This window comes from Anabrus simplex, chromosome 5 (assembly GCF_040414725.1).
Source record: "Anabrus simplex isolate iqAnaSimp1 chromosome 5, ASM4041472v1, whole genome shotgun sequence".
Classification (NCBI taxonomy): Eukaryota; Metazoa; Arthropoda; class Insecta; order Orthoptera; family Tettigoniidae; genus Anabrus; species Anabrus simplex.
Window position 1 is genome coordinate 85,246,226 of NC_090269.1, and position 21,258 is coordinate 85,267,483.

The 21,258-nt window shown below is 40.3% G+C and overlaps 1 protein-coding gene and 1 long non-coding RNA gene across 2 annotated transcripts in view; one reads left to right on the forward strand and one right to left on the reverse strand.

Moving 5' to 3' along the window:
• Ccn overlaps nt 1-21,258 on the reverse strand; it is a 1,015,103-nt gene that overhangs the window by 762,472 nt on the left and 231,373 nt on the right. The window lies entirely within an intron of this gene.
• LOC136874630 (uncharacterized) lies at nt 11,055-16,981 on the forward strand. The gene is made up of 3 exons (XR_010860263.2): nt 11,055-11,227; nt 11,319-11,416; nt 15,957-16,981. It is a non-coding gene; the product is annotated as an uncharacterized lncRNA (long non-coding RNA).

Sequence of the window (21,258 nt, forward strand, 5' to 3'; positions counted from 1 at the left end):
CCCCTTAGTATTTTTTTCAGATAATAGGTAATATTTGTATTAAGTTCTGCTGACAGTTATACTGGAACGTAGATAAAACATCCTTATTTGGATATTTTCTGTTCTTGACTCCTTCTCACCCGCCTGGCAATTGGGGATCAACTTGGACTTAAACGACAACCGGAGTGTCACTCCTCATTTAAGCGACACTTTAAACCATGGATGTGACATTATTTTCGATTATTTTATATCTAACTCCCTTCCTAACCACTCACCACAAAAGTGGCCTTAATTTGGACCTTAAAAGTCCAGAGTGCCACTATTCACCTCAGCGACCCTAAAAACTGTGGATTCGACACTAATTACGATTATTTTTATATATCACTCCCCCTTGCCCCCCACCCTAGACGGGGCTGAACTTGAAATCAAGAATTTCCCGGGATGTCACTGTTCATCTAAGCGACCCCGAAAAGTATGGATTCGACACTATTTTCGTTTATTTTTATTTATGACCCCCCTTGCCCCCCGCCCTAATGGTTCCTGGGGTGTCTTATCCCCACGTGGTTTGTCTCCTGATACTAAAAATCCGGAGTGTTGCTATTCACTTTGGCGACCCCGAAAACTACGTATTCAACACAATTTTCGATTACATGTATATATCACTTCCCCCTCGCCCCCACGCCAAAGGGTCTGAACTTGGACTTAAAAAAATTGGAGTGTCACTATTCATCTCAGCAACCCAAAAAAGTATGTACTTTGATGATTTTCATATCTCAAGCCCCTCGCCCCCCACCCCTAATGGTTCCTGGGGTGTCTTATTCCCACGTGGTTTGTCTCCTGATAGTAAAAATCCGGAGTGTCAGTATTCATCTCAGCGACCCCGAAGAGTACTCGACATTCTTTTCGATTATTTTTATACATTACTCCCCCCTTGTCCCCCACCCTAAAGGGGGCAGAACTTGGAATTTAAAAATTCCCGGGATGTCACTATTCACCTAAGCGGCCACGAAAAGTATGGACTCGACACTATTTTCTATTATGTGTATATATCACTCCCCCCCCATCGCCCCTACTCCAAAGGGGGCTGAACTTGGACTTTTAAAAAATTCGGAGTGTAACTATTCGACACTATTTTCATTTATTTTTATTTATGACCCCCCTCGCCCCCCGCCCCTAAGGGTTCCTGGCGTGTCTTACCCCCACGTAGTTTGTCTCCTGATACTGAAAATCCGGAGTGTCGCTATTCACTTTGGCGACACCGAAAACTATGTATTCGACATTATTTTCGATTATTTGTATATATCACTCCCCCCTCGCCCCCATCCCAAAGGGGGGCTAAACTTGGACTTTAAAAAAATTGGAGTGTCACTATTCATCTCAGCGACCCAGAAAAGTGTGGATTCGACACTATTTTCGTTTATTTTTATTTATGACCCCCCTCGCCTCTAAGGGTTCCTGGCGTGTCTCACCCCCACGTGGTTTGTCACCTGATACTGAAAATCCGGATTGTCGCTATTCACTTTGGCGACCCCGAAAACTATGTATTCGACATTATTTTCGATTATTTGTATATATCACTCCCCCTCGCCCCCACCTCAAAGGGGGCTGAACTTGGACTTTAAAAAAATTGGAGTGTCACTATTCATCTCAGCGACCCCGAGAAGTATGGATTCGACACTATTTTCATTTATTTTTATATACGACCCCCTCGCCCCCCGCCCCTAAGGGTTCCTGGGATGTATTACCCCCACGTGGTTTGTCTCCTGATACCAAAAATCCGGAGTGTCGCTATTCACTTTGGCGACCCCGAAAACTATGTATTCGACATTATTTTGGATTATTTATATATATCACTCCCCCCTCGCCCCCACCCCAAAGGGGCTGAACTTGGACTTTAAAAAAAATGGAGTGTCACTATTCATCTCAGCGACCCCGATAAGTATGGATTCGACACTATTTTCATTTATTTTTATATATGATCCCCCTCGCCCCCCGCCGCTAAGGGTTTCTGGGGTGTCTTACCCCACGTGGTTTGTCTCCTGATACCAAAAATCCGGAGTGTCGCTATTCACTTTGGCGACCCCGAAAACTATGTATTTGACACTATTTTCGATTATTTGTATATATCACTCCCCCCTCGCCCCCACCCCAAAGGGGGCTGAACTTGGACTTTTAAAAATATCGGAGTGTCACTATTCATCCCAGCGACCCCGAAAAGTGTGGATTCGACACTATTTTCATTTATTTTTATTTATGACCCCCCTCGCCCCCCGCTCCTATGGGTTCTTGGCGTGTCTTACCCCCACGTAGTTTGTCTCCTGATACTGAAAATCCGGAGTGTCGCTATTCACTTTGGCGACCCCGAAAACTATGTATTCGACATTATTTTCGATTATTTGTATATATCACTCCCCCCTCGCCCCCACCCCAAAGGGGGGCTAAACTTGGACTTTAAAAAATTGGTGTGTCACTATTCATCTCAGCGACCCCGAAAAGTATGGATTCGACACTATTTTCATTTATTTTTATATATGACCCCCTCGCCCCCCCGCCCCCCCGCCCCCCCCGCCCCCAGGGGTGTTTGGGATGTCTTACCCCCACGCGGTTTGTCTCCTGATACCAGGTCATAAGTGTATCAAATTTGGTTGAAATCGCTCCAATGGTTTGGGAGGAGATGTGGTACAAACCCACCCACCCACCCACCCACATACATACAATGACTTTTATATATATATAGATAAATCCTGATCGTATTATTTGTGTGTTGTATGATTTGTCTTGTATAACAAAACATGTGAGTTTATGTCATGATACATCTACTGTATGCATAGTAATAAGAGTTTATTTAATGTAAGAACACGTAGTTAATAATGTATAATTTATTATGACCTGTAAATATGATGTATAAGTCCAATAAAATCTTGCGCAATACAGGGTAACAGTCCAGAACAACGCATCTTGTCACTAGAGCTGTGTAGAATGTTCGATTCATTAGTAAACAGGTTATTGGAGACTCTAGAAAATAGTAGAAAACATGTTGTGTCATACTTTTCTAGAAGCCTGGCCAGGCAATGTATATAAAAAGGCGGTCTTGGGAGTTGGAGTTGAGTTGTTAGCGAGACATGTTAGTGAAAGTCGTTAGTCAAGTGTGTGAATTCATGTTGTTATTTTGTTGTGTTGGTAATCGGTTGACATGCTAATGTAGCAGTCAAATATTTGTCAAGATGGCGGTTCATTAATGTGTGTGGGTATAATGCGAATATAATTTGTAAATAAAATAGTGTACACAACTCACGGCATCTCCTGTGTGCGTCTTTGTGAGTACGATAAGACAACATGTACCTTGTTATAAAACGGCGCTTTAATTTTAATAAAAATGCACAAAATGTAACAAAATATGACCTTATTTCACTAAAATGAGCAAAGTAATAAAAATGGCCGAAATATGCATTTATACGTAACGTAAAATTGCTTTAAATGGGGTCAGGAAACTATCATTCACAGTTATTTTTTAGGTTTCGGGTATAATGACCCCAGGAATGAAATATGACTTTTCCTTAACACCTTCACCTTATGTATTATTATTATTTTAAATATAAAGTGATCTCTCCACATCTACAGATGCACAGGATGACGAATTTCATTTCACAGTTCATTCAGTGTAGTTCATTATTTTATTTTCATACATTGGATAAGATTTTAAGAATCCTCACCCACTCTTCAGGAACTCTTTTCGACAAGAAAGCTATGTTCCTTGCCATTTCATAGAATTAAATTCTTTACGGTGATTTAGGACTAAACTACCAAGGGAATATCAAATTCCCTTATATTCTCAGCCAATCTATTCCGTAGAAAAAATTAGTGACTCTGGGTTCTCTTAAAATCTTCAGTAGTTGAATGTATGTGAAAAAATTATATATAAATTGAATACAGAGTGTAGCGGTTTTTATTCTGTCTCTAATTTTCGAAGTGGGGTATAAAATTTCCTCATTCGATAACCATCTCAGATTATACCTCCGTTTGAATTAAACCGACCACCTTTTAAATTTCATGAAAATAATACAAAAGCTTTATAATAGGCGGAAGTATATGCATACTTGTTATATTCTAGCCATCGCAGACTACTTCAATTATACCTTCAGACATGAAGGTATGTTTCCTTTGTCAGAGAGCGAAACTACACTTCAGAGACTTTGCTGCTTTCCGCTTGTGATATTTTCTCATTCTATAAACTTCCCTTCATGGACACTTAACTTGGCCATTACACTCAGATAGGAACAAGAGTGAAAAAATGAAGCTTTGAACAAATATAGGTCGAGTATTGGCTTCATCCTTGGCCCGCGGTCACACGTCAGTTTCTCCTAGTCCGAGCGAGTGGTTGTATCACGCAGCACTGAGCTTGCATGTGGAAGATGACGGGTTCGTACCTCGCCATCACGTCGGCAGTCTAGAAGATGGTTTTCCTTTGAATTGCAATTTTCACATCAGATATACGCTCAGACGGATTTTACTTAACGTTCTTAATTAAAGCCAGGGCTACTTCCTTTCTAATTCTTTCTTTTACTTAGTGGTTTAACGTCGCACTAACACATGGAAGGATATCGGTAACGCAAGGATATGAAAGGGCTAGGACTTGGAAGGTAGCGGCTCTAGCTTTAACAACAATACAAAGAAAAATTCACCGAGCTCGATAGCTGCAATCGCTTAACTGCGGCCAGTATCTAGTATTCGGTAGATAGTGGGTTCGAATCCCAATGTCTGCAGGCCCTGAAGATGGTTTCCTGTGGTTGCCCATTTTCACACCAGGTAAATGCTGGGGTTGTACCTTAATTAATTCCTCGGCTGCTTCCTTCCCACTCCTAGCCCTTCCCTTCCCCATCGTTTCCAGAAGGACTATCTATGTCGGTGCGACGTAAAACAATTTGTAAGAAGATGTAAAAAGGGGGAACTACTGAAATCCATCTTCAGGGCTGCCGAAGGCGGGTTTCGAACCCACCATCTTCCAAATGTAAGCTCACAAATACGCGACCCAAATCGCACAACCAGCTCACTCGTCTTTCCAACCCTTCCTTCCGAAAACCGTCCGTGCCTTAGTGCGACGTCAAATTTGAAGGGGAAAAAATTAATATATCAGGTCAGCGTCACCTTGAAATAGCGATGAATATATGTCATCTCTTACTTCGTTATTGTGTTATGCTTTCATATTTAAGCACCAATAAAGGGCTTGGAGTAATTTTCAGTTTCTCCGTATAGCATACGCATTTAAATGGTTTAGGGACACACATTTTAAGAATGAAAACACATGAACGAATGGGGGCAGTACCTCCCAATTGCAGCGCTATAGCAATGGATGACGGATGACTGAGTGACTTATTGTGCAAATTTTCTATCAGTTCTGTCGCACAGCCGATGATGAGACTAATGCCTGGTTTTTGCAACTCTGTGTTAATGTTTACTTAGCAAATATTAACTTACAATAGTTATTAATTTAACACTTGTGTTAAAAGTCCCCTGTTTCACGAAAACATTTCCAACTTTTGTTACGAAACAAGTGTTAAAAATAAATGAACACCTATCTGTAAGATTTCTGAACAAATTTGGCAGTGAGCGTCTTTTATTACTTCACGTACAGCGCTCCCAGCGGTATATTGAAATTGTAATTTATCACGTATGGTTGTCATTATTATGGGTTATAGACGTAAACATGTGGAGTAAGAGGTAACGAAAGCGTTAATATAATGAATACGAGACAAACGTGATTACTAATTTAATTTAAACGTATGCGAGTGTGCATTCAATATATATTTATATATTTGCAATCTAAGGCTCCTACAACACCGGGAAAATTTGATAACTGATATATCTCGAATAATTTTCGGGCATTCCTTTACTACGGCGAAGATAATATAATGCAGCAGAAGCTCTTTGCAAAATTTATACACGTTGTCTTGCACTCATCAACATAATCCCCTACAGTTACTACAATTACATGAAAAGAGTCTGAAGCATAACGTCGAAGAATGTAAGCAACTGTTGGTATGGAGACACTGATAAGTTTCAATCCGTGGGAAACTCTACTTTAAATTTCTTCTAGTACCTTGTTCATTATGGCTAAAACCTGGATTTTTATGCAGTAACATGTTAGATTGCAAACTAATTTGATTAGTAGAATGTGTCAGCCACCCGATCTTTTATAATGTAGCAAGAGTAACAAACTATAGGGGTTATGATGGGCCGTACCCCTAATGTTTATGCAATCCACATAGCATAATCGTTGTGAAGGTAGACTATACTTGCTGCTCGCTTCAGTAACTTTGCATTCTAACCTATTAATGCATGAAAGTCCGGACTCTATTGTGACCTTCATGTTTAGGCATCTTTGTAGAAAGCTTGCATGTGACAAGTGTAAAAAGTAGTTTTTTCTTAGTATGTGTCGTCCGTTGCCTTCTTATGTTTATAGATAGTATTCATACAGCTATTCAGCTTCAAACTTGCGACTTATAGGTGCTACCATTTTCAAAACTAGCAGATGTTAAGAGATTTACGTATAGCGCTCCGAGTGGTATATTGAAATTGTTATTTATTACATATGGTTGACATTATTATAGGTTATGGTTAGCAGTGTCATGTTAATTAATTTATTTGTGTTAACAGTTCTTGACGGGAGGGACATTTTGTAAGTTAAATACTGTCGGCAATACACGCGTTCTACCCAAACACAAAAAGCGTCCTACATTTTTTCTTTCCATGTACCCGTTTTTGAGGAGCGTAAGTCTACATTAAAATAGTACCAAATATGATTCTTGGTGCAAGGTGGCCGGGTGTAGAGCTGACCACTCCATCCCACCGAGGTTATAAATAGTGGAAGCCTTCGCCTTTGATAGATCCAAGGGCCTCCATGGACTGTACGGAGATGACTTTTATTTTCGATTTGGTACAAACAGGAGAAAGCAATGGCAGGATATTAGTTTCAATGTGGAGCTGCAGGATAAATTAGGAGTCAACTCGATGTATGAAGCTTGGCGTATGCACCAGCTTCGATGACGAGGTCTTGCAAGATGGAGGCATGACAGTAGATTGTTTAGGAGAATTATGAACTCGATCGTGATGTTTAAAAGAGAGAGAGAGAGGGGCAGATCAGGGCGAAGACGATTAGACTCACTGATTGTGGACGTGCTTATCATGGGTTGCCTAGTCGAGATGGTAAAGACGCATTTCATTCACGTGGAAGGATGTAGGTTCGATCCCTCATGAAAGGTGATATGGGTAGCAGCCATGATCTAGACGAGTAGTACGTTTTAAATCACCTTGTCAGCATTTTTTGTTCTGAGTCAGCACCCGAGGTCATTGACCCCTGGCAAGGTCATTGACCGCTAGCATACATACATACATACATACATACATACATACATACATACATACATACTGTCTTCGCCGGATTTTGCGTAAGAGAGTAAGCCTAACCTCACAGACGTTATTTTGGATAAGCCTAACTACACATGGCCTAGTTTTACAGCCAGATACACTTCCTTACGCGGATTTCGCGTAAGAGAACAAGCCTAACCTCACAGTCGCCATACTGGAGGGACCTAATCTCACTTTTACAGCAAGATGCCCTTCCGGACGTCATATTTTGGATAAGACAGCAAGCCTAACCTCACAGTCGCCATATTGAACGGAGTTTATCCTCACTTTTATGGTTAAATGTCCTTCCCGACGCAACCATCGCTATCATGGAGGGGCCTAACCCCCTTTGATGGTCAGATGCCCTTCCCGACGCCAAGGGCGTAGTTTTACTGCCAGATACACTTCCCGAGGCCATCTTGCCAGATCCCCATCCCGACGCCATCTTGAAGGGGCCTCACCTTACTGGGCTTAGTTTTACGGCCAGATGCCCTTCCCGACGTCATCTTTCCATATGCTCTTCCCAACACCACCTTGGAGGGGACTAACCTTAAAGGGCGTAGTTTATACAGGCAGATGCCCTTCCCGACGTCATTTACTCCACTGCGTATGTTCTAGTTTTTCGACCAATCATTGTGAGAGTTGCTGTGTAGTTATGGTATAAAGTCCGTCTATGGAACAACAATAGGTTTATGGGTTCTATCTAAGATCTTCTTCTATGCCAGTTGATAAATTATTAAGCTCAAGGATGTTCCGTTCCGCCAACAGAAAAATGAGTTGTATGCATTGAATTGCATACAATACCTTTACGAACTTATTTACGCTAACTTTCATTCAATTGGATTCGCAATTTCTTAGTGATTCTTTGCGTGGGAATGTTTTCAACTTGAGTGTTGTGTTATTTTACCAATGAAAACGTCCAATGAGAAGAAGAAGAAACAAAATACTGTGTCTACGGAAATGAAACTGAATGCGTTAAAGAGATAGGATAAAGAGGAAATGTAAATAAAATTGCAATAGGCCTAGAGGATGGACGGACAACAATAACTGACAGGAGAAGGACGAGATAGGGGAGACTTAAGACTTGATGCATGAAGATGTTTGGTGGGCGTCCAATGCGAAGACTCTCTGGAGGCCACTGGCAATCAATCTCTGCCTCTATATGTTAAAAGCTTTCGGTATTATAATATAACCAGGAATTAGTTTTATATAAACATTTCTGGATATAGTAAAACTCAACATTTTGTATCTTTCTATTCTTCTTCTTATTATTATTTTAGCCGTAGAACACTAAAACTCGTAATTTTAAGCGATGTTGATATGAGAACAATGCTTTATTTGTACTTGCTTCCCACGTCTTATTGTTGTCCATCGTAGTAGCTTCCAAAACCTCGGAGAAGTTATGTGATGTGTTATTTTCCGCAATATGTTCGTTTATAAGTGAAGAAGTCATATTATACTATTATACTATACGAAGCCTTGTATTAACGTACTACAGTTAGAGAAAGGTACGATTTTGAACTGAATAGTATCTAAATTTTGTTTGTGATGCATAATCAGACCTGTCTTAGTCCTCATTAGGGGACTCCACTGTATAATTCAATCTAAATATAGCGGTACATACAGTATGTATACCAATCATATACTGTTCCTCTCTAGTATTCCCAGCCTGTCATCAAGAGTGACTAAAGTGTGAACCCACAGTAAATGTCTACCTAAAATATAAAAGAGTCTACAAATAATAGATTACGTGTATGTATTTACTTATCTTTTTTTTTCTGTTGATCATAACTCAGAGTGGAGTATATTAAACCTAAATGCAAATGAAATTGGGGGCTAAAGGGAAATCTGAAGGAAAGAGGATGGCAATGGCGAGTTACATAAATGCAGCCATAGGCTTAGAATAATTCGACATTGCTTGTTTTTCACTCCACAAACCGATTTAAATTTTCCTGATTAAGATTACATCTGTCAAAAACCCCGTTCCAAGAACAAACCTTTACTGTTTCTTTCTTCCTTAATCCGTTTACACTGCAGGGTCGGTTTTTCCCTCGAACTCAGTGAGGGATTCCACCTCTACCGCCTCAAGAACAGTGTCCTGGAGCGTGAGATTTTGGGTCGGGGATGAAAATTTGGAGCAGAACCAGTACCTCACCCAGGCGGCCCCACCTTCCATGCCGGACAGGAATCCTGTTGGTGGGTGGGTGGGGGGGAGAAGGGAAGGGGTATACAAGGAATAAAGAAAGCGGCCGTAGCCTTAAGTTAGGTATCATCGCGACATTTACCTGGAGGAGAAGTTGGAAAGCATGAAAAACCACTTCGAGGATGTCTGAGGAGGAAATCGAAACCCCTCTACTCAGCTGACATGCAATGGAAGGAGTGGACCTCGTTCTAGTCCTCGTACAACTTTTCAAATTTAGTCGCAGAGCCAGAAATCGAACCCGGGCCTCCGGGCGTGGTAGATAATCACACTAACCACTACACCACACTGGAGGACCCCTTATTGTTTACTAAGTTATATTTAGAATTACTGCCTTTGCTGCAGGACGTAGTGTTTACAGTGCACTATGTCTTCTGGTATGGGCTAGAGCAATATTGTTACTTTCATTGATCTGTCTCAGCTTTATCCTTGGCTTTGACAAGATGAAAGTGACTGAGGTATGAGTGATACTAGTAATGCCATTCCTTATGCAGCCAGTCCCTGCTATGAATGGTGTGAAAATGTTGCTCATAGGGTCAGTTGGTGCATGCATTTCAGTGGGCTTGGCAGACTGATATGTAATAGCAACTTCTGGCTCGGTGAGGAAAGCAACGGGAAACTACCTCACTCCTCATTTCCCTAGTACGCCTCTTCCGTGATGCCTAGGCCATTTATGACAGCTGATGGCGGAGCTGTTGAGGATCCAACCAGCCTTCGGGCTGAGGATTAAACATACATACATTTAGAATTAATCATTTATTAATGCTATTCTTCTCTTGAAACCTTTGAATTTCCAAATCCCAGTTACATATAAAGCTTTCCTTTCCACTCGTTGGTAGAAACTACGTCATTATTTATACTGGAAATCTAATAGTTTTTTCAGAACAAGGTTATTGTGAAGAAAAGTACTGCAAGATATATGGATACACCGAAATCAGTTTCACAGAACGTTAATAATGTCTCAGGAGAACGGCCATTTCAAGTTGTTAAAATGTTTATTGTGTCTCAGAATATTTGAGGTGAAATATTAAGTTTTAAGTACTGAGCGAGTGAAGTGCCACCTCCTCTTCGTTATTTTCTTCATAGATCGAAGAATCTAGCTTTCACCACGTGCAGACCACCTCCTTGGCCGGCTTGATCATTGTTTGCTTTGGAATACATGTTCTCTTTTATGTTGCTTTATTATAAGGTATACTCAACAGTTGAAGGACTTGAGTCTAGGGAATGTCGAAGGAGCAGCCATCATCGGCTTTGCTCGTGACTGCTCGAGAAACCTCGGCGTTTAGTACCGCCTACCTAGCTATTGCGCGCCACGTGTGGGGCAAGGAGAAGAAGAAGCTCTGTTTTGTTTGTTGTTGGTTGCAGCTTTTCGCGAAGCCAGTATTGCTTTTAAATCGTGCTGCTGTGTTCAGACTGTGTTAATAGACTTCTGCAGTATTTGGAGGTCCACTTCATGAAACATTGAATTAGTTACGTGCATTAAGTGGTTTATTGCGCATTGTAGTGAACTTTTTGTGCTTGCACAATGGACAATTTCGTATGTAGTGAGTGTAATCAATTTGTTACTCCAGTAAGAAAAATGTGTTATAGGCCCTCCGTCAGTAGAATAAACTCTTTCTTCTGCTTTCCTCGAGGCAAACCAGTGTAAGTAAATTCCAATATTGTGAAATATTAGTGGCGGTGCAGAGATTGCACTCATAGGTTTGACTTTAATTTGGCTTTTTTTATGTTTTAGGTGTGATCAATGGAAGGGACCTACCTACATACATACAAGATATGTTGAGATCACTTCCAATCCACAGATTTTAGGAATCCTCGGCACTTTAGTCAGGGGTAAGTCATGAATCAATCACTCAGTCTCTTAATCTGCATTTAGGGCAGTCGGCCAGGTGGAACATTCCCTATTGGTTTTTTTTCCTAGCCTTTTCTTAAATGATTGCAAAGAAATTGGAAATTTCTTGAACATCTCCCTTGGTAAGTTATTCCAATCACTAACTCCCCTTCCTATAAATGAATATTTGCCCCAATTTGTCCTCTTGAATTCCAGCTTTATCTTCATATTGTGATCTTTCCTACTTTTAAAGACACCAGTCAAACTTATTCGTCTACTAATGTCATGCCATGCCATCTCTCCACTGACAGCTCGGAACATAACGGAGATTCAGTATGGACCCAACATGATTTTTATCACTTGTAACATACCACTTAGTCGAGCAGCTCGTCTCCTTTCTCCGAAATTTTCCCAGCCCAAACTTTGCATTATTTTTGTAACGCTACTCTTTTGTTGGAAATCACCCAGAACAAATCGAGCTGCTTTTCTTTGGATTTTTTCCGGTTCTTGAGAATCAAGTTATCCTGGTGAGGGTCCCATACGCTGGATCCATACTCTAGTTTAGGTCTTACCAGAGACTTATATGCCCTCTCCTTTACATCCTTACTACAACCCCTAAATACCCTCATAACCATGTGCAGAGATCTGTACCCTTTAGTTACAATCATATTTATGTGTTTATCTCAATGAAGATCTTTCCTTATATTAACACCTAGATACTTACAATGATCCCCAAAAGGATCTTTCACCCTATCAATGCAGTAATTAAAGCTGAGAGGACTTTTCCTATTTGTGAAACTGACAGCCTGACTTTTAACCCCGTTTATCATCGTACCATTGCCTACTGTCCATCCTACAACATTATCGAGGTCATTTTGCAGTTGCTCACAATCTTGTAACTTATTGATTACTCTGTACAGAATAACATCATCAGCAAACAGCCTTATCTTTGATTCCACTTCTTTACACATATCATTTATATATATAAGAAAATATAAAGGTCCAATAATACTGCCCTGAGGAATTCCCCTCTTGATTTTTACAGGGTCAGAAAAAGCTTTGCCTACTCTAATTCTCTGAGTTCTATTTTCTAGAAATATAGCCACCCATTCTTGTTTTCTTCATGGGGCCTCTAAATATTAGTTCCTAATTAGTGTCGACCTCTAAGATCTTTTGCTACCATGTTTTTCCTTCATTCCCACCTAGATATACCTGCTCCCTTCACAAAGCAGCAGGTTGTTCTTATTGGGTCTTCTTGGATTTGTCCTCTCACTTCACCTGGTAGTCCTAGAGTAGAGAGTCTGATTCTACCCAACGCCTCACATTCGAAAAGTATGTGTTCAGCTGATTCCTCTGCTTCATTGTATTTCCTACATATGTTGTCTCTTATTACTCCAATTCTATGTAGGTTTTTTTTTTTCAGATGGCAGTATCCTGTCAACAGGTCTACTACCCATCTTATATTTCCTCTGTTGAGTTTCAACAACTCTTTAGTATGCTTCTTGTTTAATCCTTTTTCAGTTCCTTTGCTGCCTGCATCCTGGAGTAATTTTCCAGTTCTCCATTTGTCTCTTTTGTACCCATTTTCCTGTGTAGTGTCGGGCTTGTCCATAGGAAATCGCGCATACAGGTTCCGGGCCTACAAAATGTGTTTCTGCCACTTTCCTGGCCAGTTTATCTGCCTTTTCATTTCCTTGTATACATTTATGCCTGGTACTCATGTTATTTTGACAATGTTGTACTTTGAGAGCTTCAGAAGAAATGAGTGGCAATACCAGACAATTCTGGATATTATCCGGACTGCCTCTAGTGCCTTAATGGCCGCTTGGCTGTCCGTTAAAATGAAAATGTTCTTATTCCTATAGTTCATTTTCAGATGTTCTTCAAGACATGTGATTTATATGGGTTGATTTCAGAATCTTCTGGAGCCTTGCTGTTTCATTGTGTGCTTCCACTTTCTCACAGAACGGTCTCCAAGATTTTCTTTTTGCTTTCCATATCTCTGTTCCAGCCAGCTTTTAGTTTCTGGATTTACACAGATCAGTACCACTGCTCCACTTTCCAGCCTCGGAGATTCGAGGAAGCCTGAAAGGCATCCATCTGACAGCGGTTTCATTTGCGCTATCAGAGCAAATGTAAGTTTCTTCACGTCATCCTCCTTCAGTTTCCCATCTGGAGAGGTTTAAGGTATTATTGCTACCTTGATTGAAGTTAGTCTTTCCGAAAAGGACATGACCGTCTCTTCTTTCTGGTTTTTGGCGGGCGGTTTTGTAGCCGAACTTGATGGCATACTATCCCCTGGCCTCAGCCTTTTGGGCATTGTCGGAGGGATAGCCTCTCGCCGATCCCTGTTCCTTGGCTTCTTCTCCGTCCAAGTTCCAGTCGCTATTTTGGCCTCCTTCCTCGCTCCCTTCCTTTCCTTGTAATATGCACTGTTGCGAGGTGGTCTGTCGATATGAAATCTGTTGATTTTCGAGGCAGAAATCTTCAGTTCTGTTTCTATGGACGTTCTGCTTTGCTTGTAGTAGCAGTCTGCTCTACTGGAGCTTCTGTTGCCATTTCTTGTTTTGAGTCAGCGACAGCCTGTCCAATTGGGACTTCTGTCTCCATTTCTTCATCTTGGGCTTGCTTCTGGATATGCTCTATTGGAGCTTCCATGGCTTCCCTTGATATCGAAATTTTTGAAATTGGCTCTTTTTAAGCAAACATATTTCAATCAATCATAGGTTTTTTGGCCCTTCTAGGGTCCTGAGCGTCGTTCTTACCATCCGTGGTGAGCCATACAGCCATACATTGTCCTCCCACAACTTAGGCTCTCCGTAGCAGAGACCACGCCCCTCAGTCGTCCATCCAGCGGTCCGCCCCTGGCCCGAACCTAGCCAGGTTTGTTCCCCCTTCAGTAGGCCTACTCACGTGGTCTCCACTTGGCATTATCATGACTGAGTTCGGGCCAGGCTACGTAGAGCAAAGTGATGTGTTGGTTCCAGCGCCCCGCAGTGAGCCTTCACCTCAGTCACCAGCCCCACTTCAGGTGGAGGAACCAATGATGCCTCTCTAGCATGTGTGGGTGAGGCCTCCACTCCAAGCCTTGACTTGGGCTTGTAACAAAAGCCACCCATTCAGTCACTCTTTTTTTCTAGTCCAATTGCACTCATTTTTTCCAGTAGTCTCCCATGATCTACGCTATCAAATGCTTTACATAGGTCAATCGCAATAAAGTCCATTTGACCTCCTGAATCCAGGATATCTGCTATATCTTGTTGGAATCCTACAAGTTGAGCTTCAGTAGAATAACATTTCCTAAACTCAAACTGCCTTCTATGAAACCAGTTATTAATTTTGCAAACATGTCTAATATATTCAGAAAGAATGCTTTCCCAAAGCGTACATGCAATGCATGTCAAACTGACTGGCCTGTAATTTTATGCTTTATGAAGTTAAATAGTTCTTGTGTATAAAACTTAACTTCCCTTTATTGCTTGAAATAGAGAAAATGAATATTACATACATACATAGCTACAGGCAGTTAAGCCCTTCAGCGTTCAGTCTGCAAGCCTCTGTGAGTTAAATAATAATAATAATAACTTAGTATTTTATTGCAGTCAATGGTCATAAGATTAAATTACAGTTCATAAATCCTTTAAGTTACACTAGAAAAACATGAGCATAATTTGAACATGAATATTTTGCACATTACAGCATAGTATTTTGCAATTTATTATTATTATTATTATTATTATATAATAAAGGCACCAAACAACATTTCACTACTCACAACGGGGAGTAAATATTAGTTGCAGCAGAAACATGTCAGCAATTATTTTCTCTGAGGACAGATAAGTGTGCGATACCTATGACAAGCTCCACCGCATGGAGCACAGATACACTGAGGACTTGGCCCGTGGTAATTGAACGCTGAAAACTGCCTTCACTCTGTCATTCTGACAATATTTTGCTTTTCACTACCTTTAGAGAGGGTTGTTCCTAGGCATTTCCTTCCTGCTTTTACTGCTGCGTCACTGTATGCCACCCATTCATTCTCTATTGTATGCCTGTATCCTGGACTCCGTTACTTCCATAGGTCCGAGGCTTACTTGAAATGTTCCAAGGTAGGTCGATTCTGTGAAGCAGGATGCTACCTTACTTATAGTCCTAGTGACGACCTCTCCCCTGACGGGTCCTAGCCACCTGAGCACAAAGCAGGCCATGACTTGGAATATGTTAGGGTATCTCGAGTCTGAGGACCATGTTATAGGCAACTCAGCCGTTGCCTGTGGTTCTCGAACTAGGCGGTGACTGCAGTAACCCACACCATGGACCACAAGAAATAATAATATAATAATAATACATCTTGGGCTGTTACACAACTACTATGAAATTGATTGGTATTTCATAACAGTTCATCATATTCTTGTAATTTATATGCTGTATTATTATAGCCTACCAGTTTTGCATTTCATAGTACTATAGCATGGGCTTATTCGAAAAGCAATGTGTATAATTAATATGAATATTAACTTTGTTTCAATAAACTTTTTTTAGGCTAAAACCCAATTCTGTGCCAACACAGAATCTTCCCAGCAGCAGCATGAAGGGCGCTTTGGGATCAAGAAAAAGAGGGAGTCCACACAAGAGGGAGAGAGAAGTAGAAGAAGAAGAAAAATGGAACATCTCCACCAGTACTGCTCAGGTGCAGCCAAAAATTGTACTGAAGTAGGGCCTATAACACATTTTTCTTAGTGGAGTAACAAATTTGCAGCAATTGCCTGTAGGCCAGGAGGCCTTGACAAGGAAGAAGAAGTTTTCTTATGGGACTTTTTTTGTGGAAAATAATCGTCACTGTGTTTCACACTTTATCCCCCTTGAAGTAGAAGGTGGTGTGCTGATCATCGCTTTTGTGCTATGGGCATGTATAGTTGGGATTATTGGTTGGAGCTGTTTCTCAATTATATCTACATGTTTTGGTGATTCTATTGTTGCGAGAATGCTTTCAAATTTTTCTCGAAGCTTGGCCTTGTGCTCTCCTATGTCCTCACTTAGCCTTCTTTTCATGGGATTATGCAATTCCTTCAGAATAATGTCCTTTTCTTCGTTTGAAGGTGCTTCCTGAATGACTAAATTTGTATCTGATTCTAAATAGTGTTCATTAGCACCACCAATATATTTAGCCGCTAGGTGTATATGTTTGCACATATTAAATTTAATGGAAGAGTCGTGGCATGTACAAACGTATGAATGAATGCAGGTATTGCACTCTGTACACTTCAGGTCACAGCCGCAATTCATTTCACCCGTTCTTCTGACCTCGTACAGTTCACTTTTCTTCGTGGATGGAACAGTCCATACATCCTCACTGCAAATAATTTCTCCTGGTTGTAACGATAATGAATTGGCATGCCTTAGTCTTATTTGTGAGAGTTTATTTGTGTTTGCCTTTATTCATGTAAATAAGGCGGTCATAAAGTTTATCTCTCACAAATCGCATGAGGATATGGATTGCGATGTCCAGTCTCTTAGGCTTCTTACCCTCCATGTATATGTGTTTAATTACTCCATGCATGCGCTCTAGATGCATGTCAGTGTTGAGGCCGGCATTGAGACGTTTACAATAAGCCCAGCTACTTGCAGAGTGTTCATAATTGGCCTCGAAATAAATACCAAAATCTCTTGTGTCAGGGTCACTTTTTAATTTATTTATTTCCTGATAGAGCATTCTCGAAAAAGCAGCCTCGTCTCTTTCCTCCAACAATACTCTGAGCTCCTTGTACACCTCCACCTGTTTCTCTCGGCCTTTAACTTTAGAAAGGTTTTTCCTCCAAGCACGGTCAACATGCCACGAACAGAACAGGCGGAATTTGGCAGGCATCATTACGCATAGCCAGGCACTGTAAAATGTTTCTGCCATGTCTGACATGAACACTTTTGGCTGTAGTGTCACTTGCAGAGCCTCTTTAATAACTCTGTAAAACACTTCCATCACAAATGCATCCGTCCTATTTGATAGCATGAACGCGCATGGAAATCCTTGGAACTTGCCATCTACGACTAGGAGGGTAGTTAGTTCAAATTCGTACTTATTTAAACCATGTGTGCTGTCAATACAAGTGAACTTGTCGCCGTATCGTAGTAACGTTTCTTGCTGCGCCTCATGCATTATAATTAGAACGAAGTCCTCTGGTTTTAATTGAGGGTACAGCATAGAAGACATGTCTTGACCCTTGTAAAAGCGTACTATTCCTCCACGTTCGTCCATTTCACGAATCCATGCTTCGACACTCGTACAATCATTCTCATGCCGCACAGCTTCAGATTTTAAATTGTAGTCTTGCTCAATGTTAAATAGATCTTTTCTGGTCAAAAAATGAATGCGTTCAATGTCAGTTTCACCAATAGAATCTCTAACCTCAACAAGGATTCTATCGAAAGGAATTTTCATCGCAATCTTCCTCGCTAAGTCATTTCTTTCCGACAGCGATAATCTCATGCGACCTAACTCTTCTTGGTGGCCTACATGAGTTGCACAAAATGAAACATGCACTTCTCCAGACTGAAAAGTAACATCAATATTTGCTGGACAATGACCACTTATCTTGTTGCTTCCAAGTACTTTCTGGTGACGCTCATGATTACCCCTTGAGTTAAAGGTCCCATCCCTGTGGCACCTGTATTTCATTTTAGAGGAACCATCTTTACATTCGTACTTGGAGCGACATACAACAAATTCACACACTTGCTAATTTTCTTTTTCACGTTTCCACTTAAGGAAATCCTCTTCATTCGCAAATTTTAAACTTTCCTTTGCGATACGAATCTCATGAAAATTAATAAAATGTGCCACCATATCGGATTTTGTAGCACATTCTTCTACACAAAGCGGACATTTTACTTGAGGTTGTTCACACTTCGCAGTCTTATGTTGTGAATTTTTATGTCGTTCTAAATTGTATTTTGTGTGAGAGGTAAAACTACACAAATCGCACGAAAATTTAGGATTTTTGTTAGTGTGCTTTGTTCTTACGTGATGATTTAAAGTTTTCCTATAATTGAAAAATTTATTACACTCACTACATACGAAATTGTCCATTGTGCAAGCATAAAAAGTTCACTGCAATGTGCAATAAAGCAGTTAATTCACATAACTAATTCACTATTTCATGAAGTGGACCCCCAAAACACTGCAGAAGTCTATTAAAGCCGATTATGGCTGCTCCTAGACACAAGTCCGGTATGTTTATTTTGATGATGAGGATGATGCTTGTTGTTTAAAGAGGCGTCACATCGAAAGTCATTGGCCCTGTTTATATTGTGTATTTTAAGGTGTGCTCTTGCAGTTGGTATTTTGGGGTTCATGTTAATCAATTGCAGTGTCTGCTGTTCATTTAACAAGAACTGAGGATTTTTGAGTATTTATTTGAGATTCTTTTGGATGGTATTAGTGCGGTCTTTCTTGACAATATTGAATTTATCATCTCTGAAAAAATGCTGTCTTCAGTTTTACCCACAATTACTGTACAGTAGTATTACCTTTATGTAAGTTGTCCTTGATTTTTTGTTTTAGGTGGTTAAATTGTTTGTTAGCTACTGATTAGTTATAAATTTCCTGTTTTTTGTGAAAATGAAGAAATTTATGTTTATATATTATTTGATGAAAAATTTAAAATAAAATATATAAAACAAAAAATATTCTTCTTCTCCTCTTACTGCTTTTCCCATATATGTGGATTCGGGGGTGTGGCATGTCTCGCTTCATGGCGCCAACTCTGTGGAGGGATGTAATCACCAGCCCTCAGATTTTAGGGAAAGACGTATTTTGTTCTTGAAGAAATGACTAAAAATGAAGTTGTATATACACGTTTCATGTATTTATTTAGAAACTGTACTCCTATTGTGCTTAAAAATGTCTGAATTGACGTTAAAACCTATATAATTCTTATTTTTATCCCTAAATCGGTTAAAAATGCCTTTCAGTATATTTCGAGAAAATAAAATATTTGCTGGCTTATGTTCAGTCTTTACGAAAATTTTAAAATCGGGAAGCTATAAACCACTCTCTCCGAAATGCCTTAAGAACCTCCTGCAGTGAACACTCCCGTAGTTTGTCACAAGGCAGAAGATGACACAGTATCCGTTGACTTCTGGGGAAAAGAACTGCATTTCATTCTGTGAGAATATTTTGGTGTTTCCGTTTGTTCAGTGTATGAATTATGCTGAAAGTGTCAGGTTACAACTCGTCTTTAATTAAAAAGTGGTTACAGGAGTTGCTCCTGTGACGTTTGCAGCAAAGAGGTGAATAAAGTTGTTTATTTCCCCGTAACGAGTTATTAACTGCAGTTAAGAATTGTTTAATTCTTGTGCGTTATTCTGTTTGCAGTAATAACCAGCAATTTTCATCCTGTTAGGGTGTTGTAGGAATTTAAAAAATCACACAAATAAGTAGTATAGTAGTAGCCTATATCAATTAACTTATTAACGGGCGAGTTGGCCATGCGGTTAGGAGCGCGCAGCTGTGAGCTCGCATCCGGGAGATAGTGGGTTTGAACCCCACTGTCAGCAGCCGTGAAGATGGTTTTCCGTAGTTTCCCATTTTCACATCAGTCAATCGGCAGCTCCGCCAACTCGGCACTTTGAACGAACCAGCTCAAAGGTGGTGTTAATGCAGACATAATGAAGCTGAGGAGAGTGTGATGTCCTTATATACCTACGCGGGGTATTAATACTCTTTAAATTATGCAAGAAAGCTTTCTAGAAGTGACCTTTTAACTCTGCCCAATTTCCCCTACCTTATAGTACAACTGAAATCCGTCTGCGAGCAAGGCTAACGTTAGCGCAGCCCGTCGTCAGCGGTGCCCTCAGTAGCGGGCCCGGCCCCCGTCGCCAACGGTGCCAATTTAATATATATAAAACAATTGTTGAGGAATGTAAAAATAGGTTTGTACCTTTAAAGGTAGTAAGGAATGGTAAAGATCCACTATATTATCCGCTGGCTGGCTCGACTGCTGGTACGGATCTCCCAAATATACGCTCTCCAGATAGTCGCATGCAGTGTTGTGTTTTGTTATAGTTGGAGACCTTTGTCTATCCTGATTGTTTTTAAATATTTGATTCTCAACAAACAAGTTCATCTATTTCTTCGGTTGAGTGGTTTATTTTGTGTGTGCTTCCATGTACAGTATACTCATTTCAAGACTCATGCCGCCTATTAGACGCGGGCGAAGCAACTTTGGTCGAAGAACTCCACATACTACAAGCCAAGCTAATTTTCAGTTTAATCGAACTGCACAACAACGTGAAGAGTGAAATGAAACTGAAAGGATTGGGATATTACAAACCCGTGCAGCGCGTCGTTCAGCTAATAATCTTGCAACTTTGAATCGAGCTGCTTTCAGTTACGATGTTTCGATTGACTACAGTGCCTACCAGTGCGTTGCTATTGTATCTATGAACTCAGTGTGCCAATATTGTAAGGCAATGAAATACAAAAATGAAGCCTCTGGATTGTGTTGCGCAAATGGCAAAATGAAATTAGTGCCATTGATTCCACCACCAGATCCATTGTACTCATTAGTTTCAGGAACAAGAACAGATTCCATATATTTCCTTACAAATATCCAAAAAATATAGACCTGCTGAACAGTTCACATCTATGTTAGTCTATCAGGGTAATTTCTAGGTAGTGATATGCTGTGACCTATTTCAGCATTTCCTTATTCACAATCAAGATATTCATATTGCAGGTAATGAAATTACATTTTTCCAGTAGTTTGTTATTAACTTTTGGTAGCAGTAGAAAATTAACTCATTCGATGTTGATAACGTAATCATTTGCATATTCTGATTTTTGCGT